The sequence below is a fragment of the Crotalus tigris genome, unplaced genomic scaffold (genome assembly GCF_016545835.1).
Source record: "Crotalus tigris isolate CLP2741 ecotype Arizona unplaced genomic scaffold, ASM1654583v1 scf7180000024437.13266115, whole genome shotgun sequence".
In the NCBI taxonomy this organism is placed as follows: domain Eukaryota; kingdom Metazoa; phylum Chordata; class Lepidosauria; order Squamata; family Viperidae; genus Crotalus; species Crotalus tigris.
The window spans coordinates 7,679,520-7,696,817 of record NW_024100606.1 but is presented as its reverse complement, the minus strand read 5'-3'; positions in this window follow the sequence as shown (position 1 = coordinate 7,696,817).

The following is a 17,298-nucleotide window of genomic DNA, read 5'->3' as shown; positions in this document are numbered from 1 at the left end:
AACAGAAGTTGAAATGAAAGAACTAGTAATAACAACAAAAATGGTAGAAAAAAGAGCAAAGAAAATCAAAAATTGGTCAGCACCAGGTGAAGATGAACTGCATGGGTTTTGGTTGAAACATCTAACTGTTATATACCCACTCATTGCCAAACAGTTCAACAATATACTACAAGGAGGAGAAATTGAAAAGTGGCTAACAACTGGGAAAACCCACCTAATAATGAAAAATCCAGCAAAAGGGGCAACACCAGGTAACTACAGGCCAATTACCTGCTTACCAACAACTTTCAAATTACTAACTGGTGTGGTAGCTGATGCAGTACAACAACATCTAGTCGAAAACAATCTCTTTCCACCTGAGCAGAAAGGACACCGCCCCAATAGCAGAGGAACAAAAGATCAACTCCTAATAGACAAAATGATCTTGGAAAACTGCAAGAGAAGGAAGACCAACCTGAATGTAGCATGGATTGACTAAAAAAAGGCATTTGACTCTCTGCCACATGATTGGATAATAAAGTGCCTAGAAATAACAGGAGTCAGTAGAAACATCAGAAAATTTGTGCAAAGATCGATGGCACAATGGAAGACACAGTTGCAAATCAATGGTGAGAAGCTGGGAGAGGTTAATATCAAGAGAGGAATATTTCAAGGAGATTCATTGTCACCATTACTGTTTGTTATTGCACTGTTTCCTCTGTCAACAATACTGAATAACTCAGGACATGGCTATCAAACATCAAAAACATCTGCCAGACTATCCCACCTCCTTTATATGGATGATCTGAAGCTGTATGGAAAAACATCATCTGAAATAAAATCGCTGCTCAACACTGTCCGTATATATAGCCAAGATATTGTAATGGAATTTGGCTTGGACAAATGTGCCACACTTACTATCAAACAAGGAAAAATAGTGAAAACTGAAGGAATCAAGATGCCCCACGAAAATAACATTAAGAGTCTGTATGAGGAAGAGTACTACAAATACTTGGGTATCCTTCAAGCTGACAACATCAAGCACACTGAAGTCAAGAAAAAGATTAGAAGTGAATACATTAAGAGAGTGAAGAAGATCTTAAAGTCCAAACTCAATGGAGGAAATACCATAAAGGCAATCAACACTTGGGCAATCCCAGTCATTAGGTACCCAGCTGGAATAGTGGACTGGACTCAAGCAGAACTAAAAGCAATGGATAGGCAGACCAGAAAAATAATGACAATGAATCACGCCCTTCATCCACGCAGTGACATTGATAGACTTTATCTACCAAGGCAAATAGGTGGGCGTGGAATGCTACAAGTACATCAGATGGTTGAAGAAGAAAAATGGCTTTGGAAGAATATCTGAAGAACAATGATGAAGATGCACTGAAATTAGTATATCAGGAAGGCTTACTAACTACTGGAGAAACCAAACTGGCCTACAAGAAAGACCAAATGAAGGAAAGAATAGAGGCATGGGAAGACAAAGCACTACATGGCCAATATATTAAAAAAATAGCTGGGAAAGCAGATATTAACAAGACCTGGCAATGGCTAAGAGCAGGAAAACTGAAGAAAGAGACCGAGGGACTAATTCTGGCTGCACAAGACCAAGCCTTAAGAACAAATGCATATAAAGTCAAAATTGAGAAAACAGCAACAGACAGTAAGTGCCGTCTATGCAAAGAAGCTGAAGAAACAGTGGACCACTTGGTAAGCTGTTGCAAGAAGATTGCACAGACTGATTACAAGCAGCGGCATGACAAAGTAGCAACAATGGTGCATTGGAAGATCTGTAAAAAATATAATTTGCCTGTAAGCAAAAACTGGTGGGATCATAAAATAGAGAAAGTCATAGAAAATGATAAAATTAAACTGCTCTGGGACTTCAGAATTAAAACAGACAAGCACCTGCAACATAACACCCCAGACTTAACAATTGTCGATAAGAAAGACAAAAAAGTCTGGATAGTGGACGTGGCAGTGCCTGGAGATAGCAGAATAGAAGAGAAAGAACTGGAGAAGATACCAAAATACAAAGACCTACAAATAGAAATAGAAAGACTGTGGCAAAAGCAAGCAAGGGTAGCACCAATAGTAATAGGCTTCTTGGGTGCAATCCCAAAACAACTGGAGCACCACTTGAACACCATTGGCATTGACAAATTCGCTATTAGTCAATTGCGAAAGGCGGCCTTATTAGGAACTGCTTCCATCCTGCGACGATACCTGTAATACCATCAAACATCCATATCTGCCTATCCCAGGTCCTGGGTAAGGACTCGATAGGTAGACAAAATGCCAAATCCAGTCTGAACATCTGGCTGACTGTGCGATGATCCATAATAATAATAATTGTTATTATCTTAAGTTCATTGGGCTCAGTGCAGTATTGAAGAATAGACTAAATCTTTCCCTGTAAAGTAAGTGGGATTTCCCAAAACTTTTTATTTTAAAATTTGGAAATAGAAATGGATTGTTAATTGATTGGAAAACATTTGCACACATCTATCTGTTTCAAAGAAAAGCCTTTATTATTTTCAGTGTAAGTAATAAACTGGTCAGTTTTTAATAGTGTAATCATAATTATCACTTACCACTAGATCAGTGTTTCTCAACCTTTACAATTTTAAGGCATGTGGACTTCAACTCCCAGAATTCCACAGCCAGCATTGCTGGCTGTGGAATTCTGGGAGTTGAAGTCCACATGCCTTAAAATTGTCAAGGTTGAGAAACGCTGCACTAGATGACACTGTAGAGCAGTGATTCCATAATGCTTCCAAAAAAGCTTTGCAAAATTCTTGTGTAAAGAAGAATACATTAAAAGTATTCATCCATTAGGTCACAATAGATACATTTGAGCAATCCAGAATAAAAACTTTAATTTGCTATTATAAGTTATGAGACAGGATTGTTTCCTTAAATCTTTCATTTGAAGTAAACAGAAAAGTGGCGTTGTCTTACCTGAACGCCTTTTCTCAGCATGATGATGGAGAATCTACAAATGGGTTGTCTTAATCTTCCTGCTCCAATAAGACTAAGTCTGAAGTATAGATACGCCTCTGCTGTGCCATAGCACCCCAGTTTGAGACTAAGGCGTTACACAGACATTAGTCCGACGTGTGTGCTTTCCTAATATCGAAACCAGGGACAAACTGACCCTAAATGGGAGGGAGTGGATTCTCCATCATCTTGCTGAGAAAAGGTGTTCAGGTAAGACAACGCCCCTTCTCCAGCATGATTGGATGGAGAATCCACAAATGGGACATACCAAAGCCCTGTGTCCCTAAGGGAGGGAAGTAGTTTGGGCCTAGGTCCTGCTAGATGACAATACATGTGCAACACCCTGCGACCAAAGGAGGCATCTCAAGAGGCATATTTGCCAATCTTATAGTGACGGACAAGGACGAGGGCCATGTAGTCGCCCTGCAAATCTCTCCTATAGATGCCTGGGTCGACCAAGCTGCCAAAGTAGCGGCACCCTGGGTGAAATGGGCCGTGATATTTCTAGGAACTGTCAGTGTATGCTAGGGCGATGCAGGCCCTAAGCCATCTCCCTATTGTTGAGGATGAGACCTTCTGGCCCATGGATGAAGGTTGGAAGGATAGAAACAATGCTTCAGATCTACGGAAGGCCAAAGTCCGTTTAATGTAATGTTGCAGAGCCCTGCGAATGTCAAGTGTGTTCCACTACTTCTCAAGGTCATGGGACGGGTTAGGACAGAAATCTGGTAAAACCACCTCCTGGAACCTATGGTACAAGGAATTTACCTTAGGAATAAAGGAAGGGTCTAGTCTGAGGGTTACTCTGTCTGGATGGAAAATGCACAGGTCCTCTCTGATGGAAAGAGCGGCCAGTTGCGAAATACGTCTGACCAATGTGACCGCCACAAGGAATGGCACTTTTATAGATAACAGTTTAATTGAACATGTGGCAATAGGCTCGAAGGGAGGTGAAATGAATGCCTGTAAGACCTGGTGAAGGTCCACGAAGGGTATCGATGCACCATTGGTGGCTTGGTGTTGGTTGCTCCTTCCAAAAGGAACGGACCTTGGGATGGTGTGTCAGAGGAGTGGCATTGTCACCCATGAGTACCGTAGCAAGAGCTGCGACCTGTCTACGGATGGTGTTTGGGGATAGTCCCTTTTCTAGCCCATCCATCAGAAATTCCAACACAATTGGAACAGAGATACCCAAGAGCTCCACTTTATGACCTGAGCACCAAGTGCAGAAACTCCTCCATGTGGCATCATATATCCTATTCATCGAGGGGTGCCTGGATTGTTGAATCATGGCTATCACCCTCAACGAATATGAGTCTTGGCTTAAGGCCCGCCTCTTAAGTGCCAAATGGTTAGCTGGAGCCACTGCGGATCCGGGTGCTGGAATTCCCTGAGGGAAATACGACCTGCTGGAGTGGGGACGGAGAGCTCCATCAGGTCGGCGAACCATGGTCGTCTGGCCAATGTGATGCAATCAGGAGGATCTCTGCTAAAACATATAAGGGACGGTTGCTAGAATTGGGTATGTCTAGTTTAACGAAGAGAAGGACAAGGGGGGACATGATAGCAGTGTTCCAATATCTCAGGGGCTGCCATAAAGAAGAGGGAATTAAGCTATTCTCCAAAGCACCTGAAGGCAGGACAAGAAGCAACGGGTGGAAACTAATCAAGGAGAGAAGTAACCTAGAACTAAGGAGAAACTTCCTGACAGTTAGAACAATTAATCAGTGGAACAGCTTGCCTCCAGAAGCAGTAAATGCTCCAGCACTGGAAGTCTTTAAGAAGAGACTGGACAGTCATTTGTCCGAAATGGTGTAGGGTTTCCTGCCCGAGCAGGGGGTTGGACTAGATGACCTCCAAGGTCCCTTCCAACTTTACTATTATTATTATTATTATAACTCCAAGCAAAATGCAAAAGGCATGCAGGCCTTTTATAGGGCTCGAACCCCGGACAGAGTGAACCAATAAGAGTTCTTGTTTGTGCAAGGTCTTGCGGATTGTAACGGGAAGGAGTGGCAAGGGAGGAAAGGCATAAAGCAGTTCCCTGGGCCAGGGGCTGCGGAGGGCATCTGTCCCCCTGCTGTCAGAGACGGGAACCTGGAAAAGAATCTCGGGAGTTGGGAGTTGGTTGGGGAAGCAAAAAGGTCTAAGGTTGAAGAACCAAACCTGTTCACGATCTCCCTGAATACTCCCAGGTCCAGTCGCCATTTGGCATGGTCCACAGTGGCTCTGCTTAGTGAGTCCGCCTGTTGATTGGTCACTCCAGAAATGTGCTCTGCTCTAACGGAAGCAAGATTCAATTCCACCCAAAAACTCCAACAATTGGGCCTCCTGCATGAGAGGTCTGGACCTTGTTCCCCCGTCTGTTGACGTGGGCCTTGGCAGCAATGTTGTAAGTGAGTACCAAGAGATGCTGTCCCGCTACTATGCTGCAGAAATGTTGTAGGGCCAGATGTATGGCCCTGAGTTCCAGCCAGTTTATATTGTTTTTCAAATCCTCCCGGGACCACTGACCCTGAGCCCAATGCAACTGGAGGTGTGCCCCCCAGCCGAATAGGCTGGCGTCCGTGGTGAGGGTGATTCTGGCTGGTTCTCTGAATTCTGTGCCCCGTGACAGTGCTGGAGAAGCCCACCATCGAAGGGAGTTCAACGCCGCCTGCGGAACTCGAACCTTCTGGCTGGAAGCGCTGATGCGTAGCCTCTGAAATGGAAGAAGCTACTGCAGTTCCTGGGCATGAAGGCGTGCCTATGGAACAATCTGTACTCTACCATCTTCCCCAGGAGTTGCAATAACAAGGCTAAAGTGACTACCTTGTCCCTCCGTATCCGATGTACAAGGGCACGAATGCTGTCCCGTGACAAATAGACCGTGCAATTGCTAGTGTCTATGATTGCCCCTAAGTGTGTAGGAGCTGGGTTGAGGGTACAATATGGCTTTTCTGGAAATTGATAGAAAACCCGTGCTCTTGGAAGGTTCTGACAGCGAGGGCGAGGTCTGACTGGGCCCTCTGGAAAGAGGAGGACTGTATTAATATATCATCCAGATAACACTGGACTCTGATTGGGGCCTGACTCAGGTGGCTGGCCAGCACTGCCAGTATCTTCATAAATACTCTGGGGGCTGCGGAAAGGCCAAATGTTAAGGCCCTATACTGGTAGTGCTGGTGGGCATAGCAAAACCTGAGAAATTTGCGATGCCCAGGGAGAATAGGAATATGTAAATATGTCTCAGTCAAGTCTATTGAAGGAAGTCCCTTTTTTGGATGCTGGCCATGATTGATTGTAGCCACTGCATCTTGAACTTCCTGTACATCAGATAGTAATTTAGCCTTTTCAAATCAAGGATTGTCCTCCAACTCCCCGAAGACCTGGGAACGATGAACAGAGTTGAGTAGAACCTCTGTCTTTCCTGATCTTGCAGCACTGGTTCTATGGCCCGTATCTGCAACAGGTGAGAAATGGCCTCTGACATGAGTGCCGCTCTGTTTATGTTCGTGAGGGTGGGACAAGTCCGGAATCAATCCGGTGGGCTAGAGCAAAACTCCAGCCTCAGGCCCTGTGATATGGTATTTAAGACCCATGAGTCAGTGGTGGTGGCTGCCCATATGTCAGAGTAAAGGGACAGCCGGCCTCCTATGGGAAGGGTGTCCAAGGAGTCACTTGCCTTGCTTGAAGGAACGTCCTCCTGAGCCTCGAACGGGCCGCTTGCCCTGGAACCATGGATGGGATCTGGGTGTGGAATGGTCCTGCTGTCGCTCTGGCCTCTGGTAGAAGGAACGAGCCACCTGGACCCAGTCCCAGTGTGAGGCTGGGCGAAAGGACTGCCTATGATAGTAGTTCTGAGATGGCCCAGACCCTGAGCACTTATCTCCCTTTTTAGTGGTGTTAACGAGAGTCTTGCGCTTGCCCTCTACCAGGTAAGGATCTAGGGCCGCACCAAAAGATGCCCCCCACATACGGTTTGGTAGCGAGGCGCCACTTTGCTTTGAGGTCTGCCTGCCAGTTCTTAAGCCACAGAAGCCTGTGGGCTGAAATGTCTGCCACTATGGCCCGTGAAGAGTATCTGGTGGCATATAGGGAGGCATCAGCCATGTACTGGGATGTGGCCACCAACTTACCCAAGTTTTGATGAACGCGAATCTGGTCAGGGGAAATTATGTCCTGGAGTTCACACAGCCACAGTACTGAAGCCCTAGCAAAGAAGGCCATGGATGTGGAGGCCTTGATCGCCCAGGCCGATGCCTGATGTGATCTGTGCAAGGCAGCTTCAATCTTTTTGTCCTCTGCCTTAAGCACCTCGGTTATGTCCCCTGGGATATTTACATGAAAACAGAGAATTCAGAGGCTCATCAACTTGAGGAACCTCCAACAAGGAGGCAAAGGAGGGAGCCACACTGAACAAATTTTTCTCTGTAGATCCCAGAGTGGGAATAGAACCCAGGTTATCTCACTGCTTCTGCACTGTGTTGCAGAAGAACGGGGGACAAGGGACATGCTTCTTTGGTGCCATCGGTTCAGCATACAGTGGATTGGGGCCCTTCGAGGTAGAAGGAACTGGGGTCTCCTGTACCGGGTGGGAATGATCAAAGAGACTGGCAGGTGGAGCTGATCTGATGTTGAGGTACCCTAATCATCCGACAGGATCAGGCCTGAAGTGTCGTAGTCAGCCGACTCCGTTCCGAAGAAATGTCCTCTGTAAGGTCAAGTGATTCAGGGCGACGTAGGGATGTGGAGGTATGGTGGGGGCTTGAGGAGGGGAGACCGAAGAGGAAATGAATTGGGCAAAGGCCAATTGAGCTATCATAGGCTGAAGTTGCTCCGGTCCTAATGGCTGAGCCTCAGGGGGGCAAAGTCCTGCTGCAGTGGGTGTAAGGGTGGCCCTGTGCTCCTAAGTCCAAGGCTGACACATTAGGTTCAGTCTGCGCCACTTTCCTAGGTAGGGACCAAACCCCTGGGGCTGAATTACAGTGGGCAGACGGGCTCAAATATGAACCCTCCAGGTATAATGGTGTCCATAGGCCCTAGAGTAGTTGTCCTTGAAGAATCCTCTGCCCAAGTCTGATGAAGGGTAGTGTTCTCTCTGCTACCTGCCTTAGGCTTCTTGGAGGACTGTGTTCTGGGCCTCAATGTGTTCCTCCCCGTCGCCTCAGTAGAGGTCTTGTGCTTCCTTTTTGGTGGGGGGCTCTGTGGCGTCCCTTAAGGATGAGGGTAGGGAATTATCTGTCATAACTATTGGGAAAAAAAACCATATTACTCCTATATTTATATCCTTTAACTGTCACTACTTACCATCCAATGGCTGAGGTAACAGGCCTCTGAAGGATCGATCCAGTGGTGAAGCGCCCCCCCTCAAGCATTGTAATCAGCCACTGAAGACCCAAACCGGATGAAGAGTTGCACCCAGGCGAGGGGTGGTGGGGGTGGTGGTCAGCTGAATAGGCAGTGCGTCCTTGTAGGGATGAACTTGCCCTCCCCAGGCTGAAACTTGTCAGCAATGATGTAGGCCCGAAAACAAAATGGAGGCTACAAACAAAATGGCAGATGCAAGCAAAGCGCGCCAAAATAATGGTCAATCTGCCTCTGAGACTGTGAATCAGCCTAGCTAAGGCCTCTATGGACGAGCCCTGGTTCCTGTAGGAAGTGCTGGGCTTCTCAAAGAGCGAAGAATCGAGCCTTTGCTGTTTCCTGACCTGCCGGGAAGCCTCCAATGGAGCTGTTAAGGCTCTGACGATCAGCTGGCTGTCGTGCTGCTTTCATGCTGATCCGGACCTCCGGCGAGCCTCCAGTTGCTTAGGGAGGCCTCCGACGATCAGGGAGGCCTCCGACGATCCGTTGCCTCCGCCAATGCTGCGATGATCAGCAGGCTGTTGGAAGCCTCCGGTTGTTTAGGGAGGCCTCCGATGATCAGAAAGGCCTACGACAATCAGTTGCCTTCGCCGACTCTGCGATGATCAGCTGGCTGCCGGAAGGCAATTAGGCGGTCCTCCGCCGATCAGCTGGCATTCGGTGCCCTGGCTCCCTGGACCGATTGAGCTCACAAGAGCCTTGTTGACTCATGAGGAGCCTAACGAGATCGGCTGGAAGGCAAGCCTGTAGGCTGCAGGGCAGATGGAGAATCCAGCTGATATCTTCGAAGAGGAGTCGAAGGAAGGGGAAGCTGTTAGCAAGTTGCAGGGAAGACCAGGTAGGACCTTCCCAGCAAAAAAGGGGGAAATAATTTCTAAGGCTAGTTAAACAATTTGTAATCTGGAGAAATGCGTCTGAGGAGCAAGAGACTAAGTCGAAAATTGGGGTGCTATGGCACAGCAGAGGCGTATCTATACTTCAGACTTAGTCTTATTGGAGCAGGAAGATTAAGACAACCCATTTTGGATTCAATCATGCTGGAGAACTATTATTTATCTTTTGGTCAACCTGGTACAAGTACTTAAGTCAATGTCTATTGATGGGTATCCTAAAGTCAGCTAAGCTAATGTTTCCCAATGCCAGCGACTTTAAGATAAGTGGACTTCAACTCCCAGAATTCCCCCAGCCAACTTGAGTTGACATCTTGCTGAGGTTGAAAAATATTGAGCTAATATAGGATTTAGAAACAAGTTAAACCCAATATTTATTGATTGGAAATAATATTTACTGATTCATTGTATGCTGGGATTGTGTCTATTTAGCCTTTTTATTAAAAAGGTCTCTGAAAGTTAATCAACACAATAAACTGTCATGATACGGTACTAAAGAAATCCATGGAGATCACAGTTGTTATAGAAGTTTTTATTTTATTTATGTATTAGATTTTTACCCCACCCTTATTATTTTTATGCATAACTCAGGGCAGGCGAACATACCTAATACCCCTTCCTCCTCCTATTTTTCCCACAACAAGAACCCTATGAGATTGATTGGAGAGAGTGACTGGGCCAAAGTCATATAGCTGGTTTTTCATACCTAAGATAGGACTAGAACTCATAGTCTCCCAATTTTTGGCTAGCACTTTAACCACTAGACCAAACCAGCTCTTTTTTTAAAAAAATCTGTCTGCCTGCCTGCCTGCCTGTTTGTCTAGCCATCTATCGTTTATCTATCTTACCATGTAGACTGCAGAAGTGGAAGTGAGTTCAATATCATACAAACACTATGAGAGAGGTGGTTATGATTCTTTTCTGTAATTCATTTTACAAGCCTAATCAGTTCTCTCTAGCCTTAATTTTTTTCTGAAACGGGGAAGAATGCATTAAGTAGTCCAGTTCCTTCTTGATCTGTATTAACCCCATTAATATTTAGTTTTCCGTTCTAAATTAGCTCAAAAACAGAGCATGATTCTAACACAGAATTGCAGCCTTTTCCCCCCCAGAAGTCTGCAGGATGCATAAAATTAAAAAACAACTTTTGTATCTATTTACTAGGATCAAATGACACTGGAGTTATTTGTAAACAGCTACTTTTGCAGATATTAAAAAATTGGAATGATGTTTAAATATAATGGATATATTTCATCTAGGAACTATCTTTTGGCTATATCTTTTCTTTTGCACAATTTTAATTCTTTGAAAGTGCTGTCAGCATATTTTGAAATGAATTCTTGTGTACCAACTTCTAGAATCAATTTTGGACTGCATAATAATACTGAAAAAAGTCCTGAAGAAACAGTGGACCATCTGGCTCACTGCTGCAAGAAGATTGCACAGACTGGCTATAAACAACAACATGACAAAAGTGGCAACAATGGTGCATTGGAAAATCTGCAAGAAATACTACTTGCTTACAAGGAAGAATTGGTGGGACTATAAAATAGAGAAAGTGATAAAAAATGAAGAAGCTAAAGTACTCTGGGACTTTAGAATTCAAACAGATAGGCATCTGCCACATAATACCCCAGACTTAACAATTGTCGATAAGAAAGACAAAATATTTGGATCATGCATATGGCTTTATCTAGAGACAGCAGAACAGAAGAGAGAGAACTGGAGAAGATAACAAAATACAAAGACCTACCAGCAGAAATAGAATGACTACAGCAAAAAAAAGCAAGGTAGCATCAATTGTAATAGGCACAAAAACAACTGGAGCACCACTTGAACACCTTTGGTATTGACAAAATCACCAATTACAAAAACCAGCTTTACTTGGAAAAGCTTAGATTCTGCGACAATACCTTTAACATCATCAAAGATCATCATTTGCCTCTCCTAAGTCTTGGGGAAGAACTTGATAAGTGAACCTATTATATGCCAAATTCAAACTGAAAATCTAGCTGACTGTGCAATGAACTAAAATAATATGTGAAGGCTATATTTCTTTTATTTCTAAATTCCTGATAATTGAATAAGATTACTTTCAGATATGAAATAGCATTGGCCCACATTATTCTGCATACTTAGTAGTTCCATAAATTCAGTGGGATTTAATCTAAGTTAATATGCCTATAGTCTAATTAAAATTGGAAAGAGTCATATCAATATTACAAAAATGAATGGTAAATTTAGCGATCTTCCCTATGGGTTTACCTAGAATCAACAGAAGCATATTTCCAAATGCTGTTAATTTAACAATGAGATTCAAAGATGGAACATGAATTTCTAGTTGGCTTCATATTTGGAATTTATTATAAAGTGGTTTCCTTAAGCAAAATAATTTTTGCTAAAGAAAGCCCCCTTTTTTTCAACCAAAGATCGCTCCACAGAATATAAGGAATGTTCCCATTTCATTCCTGCTATATTTAGAGGCTCAGAAATATTGAGGCCTCATGGAGTTGATAGTGTTAATGGAAAATGCTAGTAGTTATTTGCCAATTGCTTGCTTAATTGGCCCCATTGGCTATGAAATCCGTTTGTATAATTTATGCAGATATGTTTTAATTCATGAAGCTAAAGCTGCAGTAAAATCTCTTCTTTTGCACTGTGATGCCCATCTGGGCCATGTGTTCAGCGATGGTCTCAAGCCATCTGGGCAGAAATTCTGCATCAAAAGTGTTTCATTAACATTTAAACCAATCTCCAGCCAGTCAGGATTATATCTTATGAATTGATAGTGCTCTAATACTCAGATCTCTTTTACTTCATAGGCCTACCTTGAAAATAAATTGAGAACCTGGTGCCAGCTTTTAATGTGTCTGCTTCTTGCACGTATACTGCATCTAATGAATTAGCATGTATACAGCCAATGCCAAGCTATTGATGCAAATTATGTTATATTTAATCCATGCTGGAATACATCCTTTCATGTAGCTGGTTTCCTGTAGAATGCTGGGAGCCCTTTTTATATGCACACAGAGGTCCTTCACCTAGGCATGCTTCCATTGAATCCAATGGAAATGCAGGTTATTATTTGCAAAAGAGTTGCTTTTGTTGATAATTACCTTTTCATCATTAGGTACAATAATTCACTGCATGGAAATAAAATGCATAAATCCAAAATTCAAATGCAGGTGTCTTTTTTATGCATCTTAAATTTGATTCAAAAAGATGTAAATAGGATTTTAGAAGAATAACTCCTTGTTAGGAGAAACACCACTTTATATAGTATACAAAAAGTGTATGTTTGGTGTGGTGGTGGGTTTAACCAGTAAAGTCATGAGTGGCTTGAGAGAAGTCACAGCCGTTGAAATTTAAAACATTTCAGCTGGAAGCTGAGATTGAAGTAAGATCCCTCTGTATTTTTAATGAGGAGATATTGCTGAGGAACAGCATTTGTTATGGCACCTCAAATCTCCCTTATCCTTTTATAATTGATACAGATTTAACTGATATCAGTTTCAACATCAAATATAAACTTTTTTGTTAACACCATTTGTTTTTCTATTCATTCATATGACAAAAGTACCTTCCATATCATAAAACAGATTAAATTGTAGGAGTCCTGCAAATAGAGCATAAGGTGGAAGGCTAAGCTACAAACCATCTGTTCTTATGGCATGATATAATGTAATACTTGACTTTTATTGCACTTGTAAAAATTATTTTAATAATCAAAAGTAAAAACTGGAATTAAATGTTTTTACAACAATACAGTTTTGCAGCAGATATATCTGCTTTAATTTTATCCACATATTTGCTGTAATTTTATCTACATATTTGCTGTAATTTTACCTATAAGGTTCCTATAAATTATTACAAGATGTTTCAAAGAATTGAAAAGATTATATATTGGTATTAATATATATCAATTCATATATACTATACAGGTTTATACCTTAGATATTTTCCAAAGTATAAATCAACCTTCACAAAATATATCAAACATAAATCAATAACATGGGAGCTTTGCAGGCAGGCTGGAACCAAACTAGGACATTTGTTAAGAATTTCTATCAGGTTTTCCAAGTTGTGTGCAAATTTATAGTGTTACCATAGGAAATCTGAAGTACAGCAGGGTAGCTGAGGTTTCACATAAGGCTCAATAGGAAAAATGTTGAAGAATTAACACAAGATGGCACCAGAGAATAGGTTTAGCCTTAGACAACTTTGTCACCTTTTTGTACTACAGTAATGGAATACCTACATAGTAGGTATACAAATATATCAGAGTCCAAATTTATTGGAACAAATTTTAAATTAAAATGAATTTGATAAATCAAATTCACAAATCAATTTGATTCAGAAAATAATCCAAGGCAACTTGGATGATATGTACTATGAATGTTTGTTTTTTAAGTATGCAAATTGATCCAGCTCAAATTGGGTCCTCCCAAAAAATTGATCTGAAGAAGACTAATTTTTTTAATTGATACAACATTTGAGTCAAACAGATAGTCTACAATAGATTATTCCAAATCTTAACTTTGATTTTAGAAACTGGGTAAAGATACTGTCTGTTGTACAAATTGTCCAACAGATAGTCTTCTGAGGAGAAAGGAATCAAATTATCCAAGCTCCTTCAAAGAAGAAAAATAGAATTATATGATTCTAGTTCTTGTCTCTTAAATCTCTGCATAAATTTCAATCAATGACAAACTCAGATGGCAGTGGAACAGAAATTTACAAAATATGTTTGATTTTTCTCTGTTAGATTTCTATCTCAACTTTCATCCAGGAACTTAAAGTACCTTACATGTGACTCCTTTATTTCTGTAGACTGGGATGAAAGAGACTGATCCAAAGTCACTTAGTGAATCTCTATGGTTGAAGGTGAAATGATACCTCCTAGGGCTGGAAAAAAATTACAATTTCCCTCTGAAGCTGTAGGAATCTATTCTCCGTCATTGGCTGAGTTGTTATGCAAGGTCAAAACACTGTTTTTTAAAGAAAGAATTATGATTTGCTCTTAAAGAATCTGCTCCATAAATCATAATTTACAAACTTTAACGACTGTGTCAATACATCATGCTAACCTATATCAAGCAAATAACTTTTTAGCCTAGTGTGTTGTGTGAACCCAGCTAGTATAAACAATTCTGAACAAGTAAAGGGATTACAAACAATACTGTAATAGAAATTTTGTGCTCTAATAATGATAATTAAGATCTGTAGATGTGTTAGAAAAGTATCAGTGTACCATGGTAAATTAGCAAAGACATAATAAATGTGTGTGGTGCAAAGAAAATTTGTTCATAATACCAATGTAAAGGATATAAAAAAGAAGCACATTTAGCAATGTGAGTAGCCATAGGACCCTAAAAAATATAAATATTTAACAATTATCAGACTGCAAAATTAGCGGCATATAAATTTAATAAATAAATGAAATCCAGAAGCAACTATTAACTGGGATGCTGTTCTGATAATCTGGTTCAGAAGATTTTATTACCAGTATTATCTTTTTACAGTTATAGATTTTGATGATTAATCAGTCTTGGGAATAATTGCAGGAACAATCAACAATGTCAAATAGATTCTTCACTTCACTCTTGTATTTCTACTCTAAAATAGAAGACAGTTTGGTTGATTTATAATTTATATTTCAGTTTCTGCTAGGAAATCAGGTGATTCAGATGGAAAGTTTCTACAGGTAGTCCTCATTTAATGAGTGCCTCAGATAGTGACCACTCACAGTAATAAAAATGTGACTTTGCATCCTGTTTTCATACTTCAACCTTCACTGGTCTGTAAAGCAAAGGAAAGTTGAAGATCATAAGCACAACTGTAGTTTCGTTTAGTGACAGTTTCACGTAATGACCAAGTTGCTGGTTCCAATTGTAGTCATTAAATGAGGACTACCCATACTTATTTTATCCTCATGATGCTTGGCATTAAACTGGGCCAAGAAATAGGTGCATGTCCAGAGACTTTCTGTAAGCTCCATCACTCACTGAGGATCCCCCAATCTATCATTTAACCACTATAGATCTTATGTTAGAACAATCTTATGAGTAGATTATTAGTTTAACGGCCAGCCACATTTTCTTTGGCTATGAGTACATCATCTGGGCTATAACTCAGTTAGCAATTTAATTGTCTTATTCTAATTCTTGCTTGTAAATTTGAGTCAGTTACAAATTTGGCATCAGTTCCAATCTAAATCAAATTGCCTCTCTTGTCCATATCGAATAGTTTGAAAAACCTGTCTGCTATTTCTTTAAATGCATATTCTTTAAGCATATTCAATCTCTTAAACATTTCACTATCTAATATGAAATACCAGTTTGAAAAGTGATGAAGATTACACTCTTGACTCGATCTTAGATGGATATAGTATACAATGTTTCCAGTGGGAACTACTTACCTTGCATGATGCCAAACTACCATGGCAGCATTCCAAGAGGGAAGGGAGACTCAGTGTGAGAAATACACAGCAGAAGGATAATAAATTAGGACACAAGCTGTACAGCCCTGTGCAGCATCCACAGTGCACTAGCAGCATACAAAGAGGACTAGATTCACATCCTTTCTTGCAGCTTCATATGCCAGTTCAGAAAGCTCACTCCAGTATCCGAGGCCTGTTGCTACATGAGCAGGTGCAGCCCCACCCAAACAACAGCATGAGAGGACAAAAGAGAACCAATCAGCATTAAATCCACCATAGTGCTACTCATCCTAGCAATCGGAGACATGTGGCATTGGGTAATTCCTATCCTCCTCAAAGCTCTTGGTAAGCATATTGATAGAGCCTGGAGATGACTGTCAGTATGTTATAGCAAGATGACATAGACCAAAGAGTAAATCGCCTACTTGTGGCATGGGAAATCCTCTCCCCCTGGAAAATAGCCTATCAATCCACCCACCCATAACTTAACCTCCATACTCTGCTCTCATATGCTCACCCATATGTTGCATTGAAGATTAGCTTTGGACTGGGAAAAATTCCAGCCATGGCTGTGAAGAATTTTGGGAGGTATGCAAACCTGACTGGAAACTAAAAGTGACATCCAACATTTGAAAATGATTGGCACAGAATATTGGACACTATAAATTTCTTTTCCACCTAACAAAATTTTTGCCCTGACTTTTAGAACTTTATGGGTGTAAGCTCCCTTTTTGGGAGCCACTAAAGGGATCTTTTTCTGCTGCCTCCAATAATGTCTTTTTTTTTTTTTTTTTTTGGCTTAACAGTTTAAAAGCTTGCCTACCAAGTCTCCCTGACCAGATCAATTTTAATGTTGTGCCAATAAGTGTGACATTCTCACACTTAAGGCACAAAGCGGAGATTGAGGGAAGTTAGCCCAGAGAAGGAAATATTAAAAGGGCAGAAAAATATATTTTCCTCAAAAGGATTTTTTAAAACCAAACCTGGCCCCAAAACTATATCTTTGCCCCAAGCAAGAGCTAGGCCCATACAAGTGCAGATATAAAACCATCAGAAAGTTGAAGCCAGAGCAATCAAGAAGACAAAGAGAAAATCTGTATGCCCCACCCAAACTCTAGGAGTCATTAGCCCCATCACTTGGGAAGCAGGATATGATAATAGGATTAAACCACAGATATCAAGGCCTAGAAAAACACTCAGAAATAGCCTCAAGGTTCATGCCACAGGAACAGGAAACTATTCCAAACAAAAGGCTAGAGGGGGTATAAAAACCTACTGCCCATGTGCTCAACTCCTCTTTCCTCTCCTCTGCTTTTTCCTGCAAGGACCATCTTTCTGCTTCTTCAATAAACTGTAACCTTCTTCCCAAAGCAGTCGTCATGTTGCTTATTTATCCCCGGCTTGGATGAACCAGGATGAAGACTTACTTCTGACAGCATATTGATAGAGCCTGGAAATGAATGTCAGTATATTATAGCAAGATGACATAGACCAAAGAGTAAATTGTCTACTTGTGGCATGGGAAACCCACTTCCCCTGGAAAATAGCCTATCAATCCACCCACCCATAACTTAACCTCCATACTCTACTCTCACATGCTCACCCATATGTTGCATTGAAGATTAGCTTTGGATT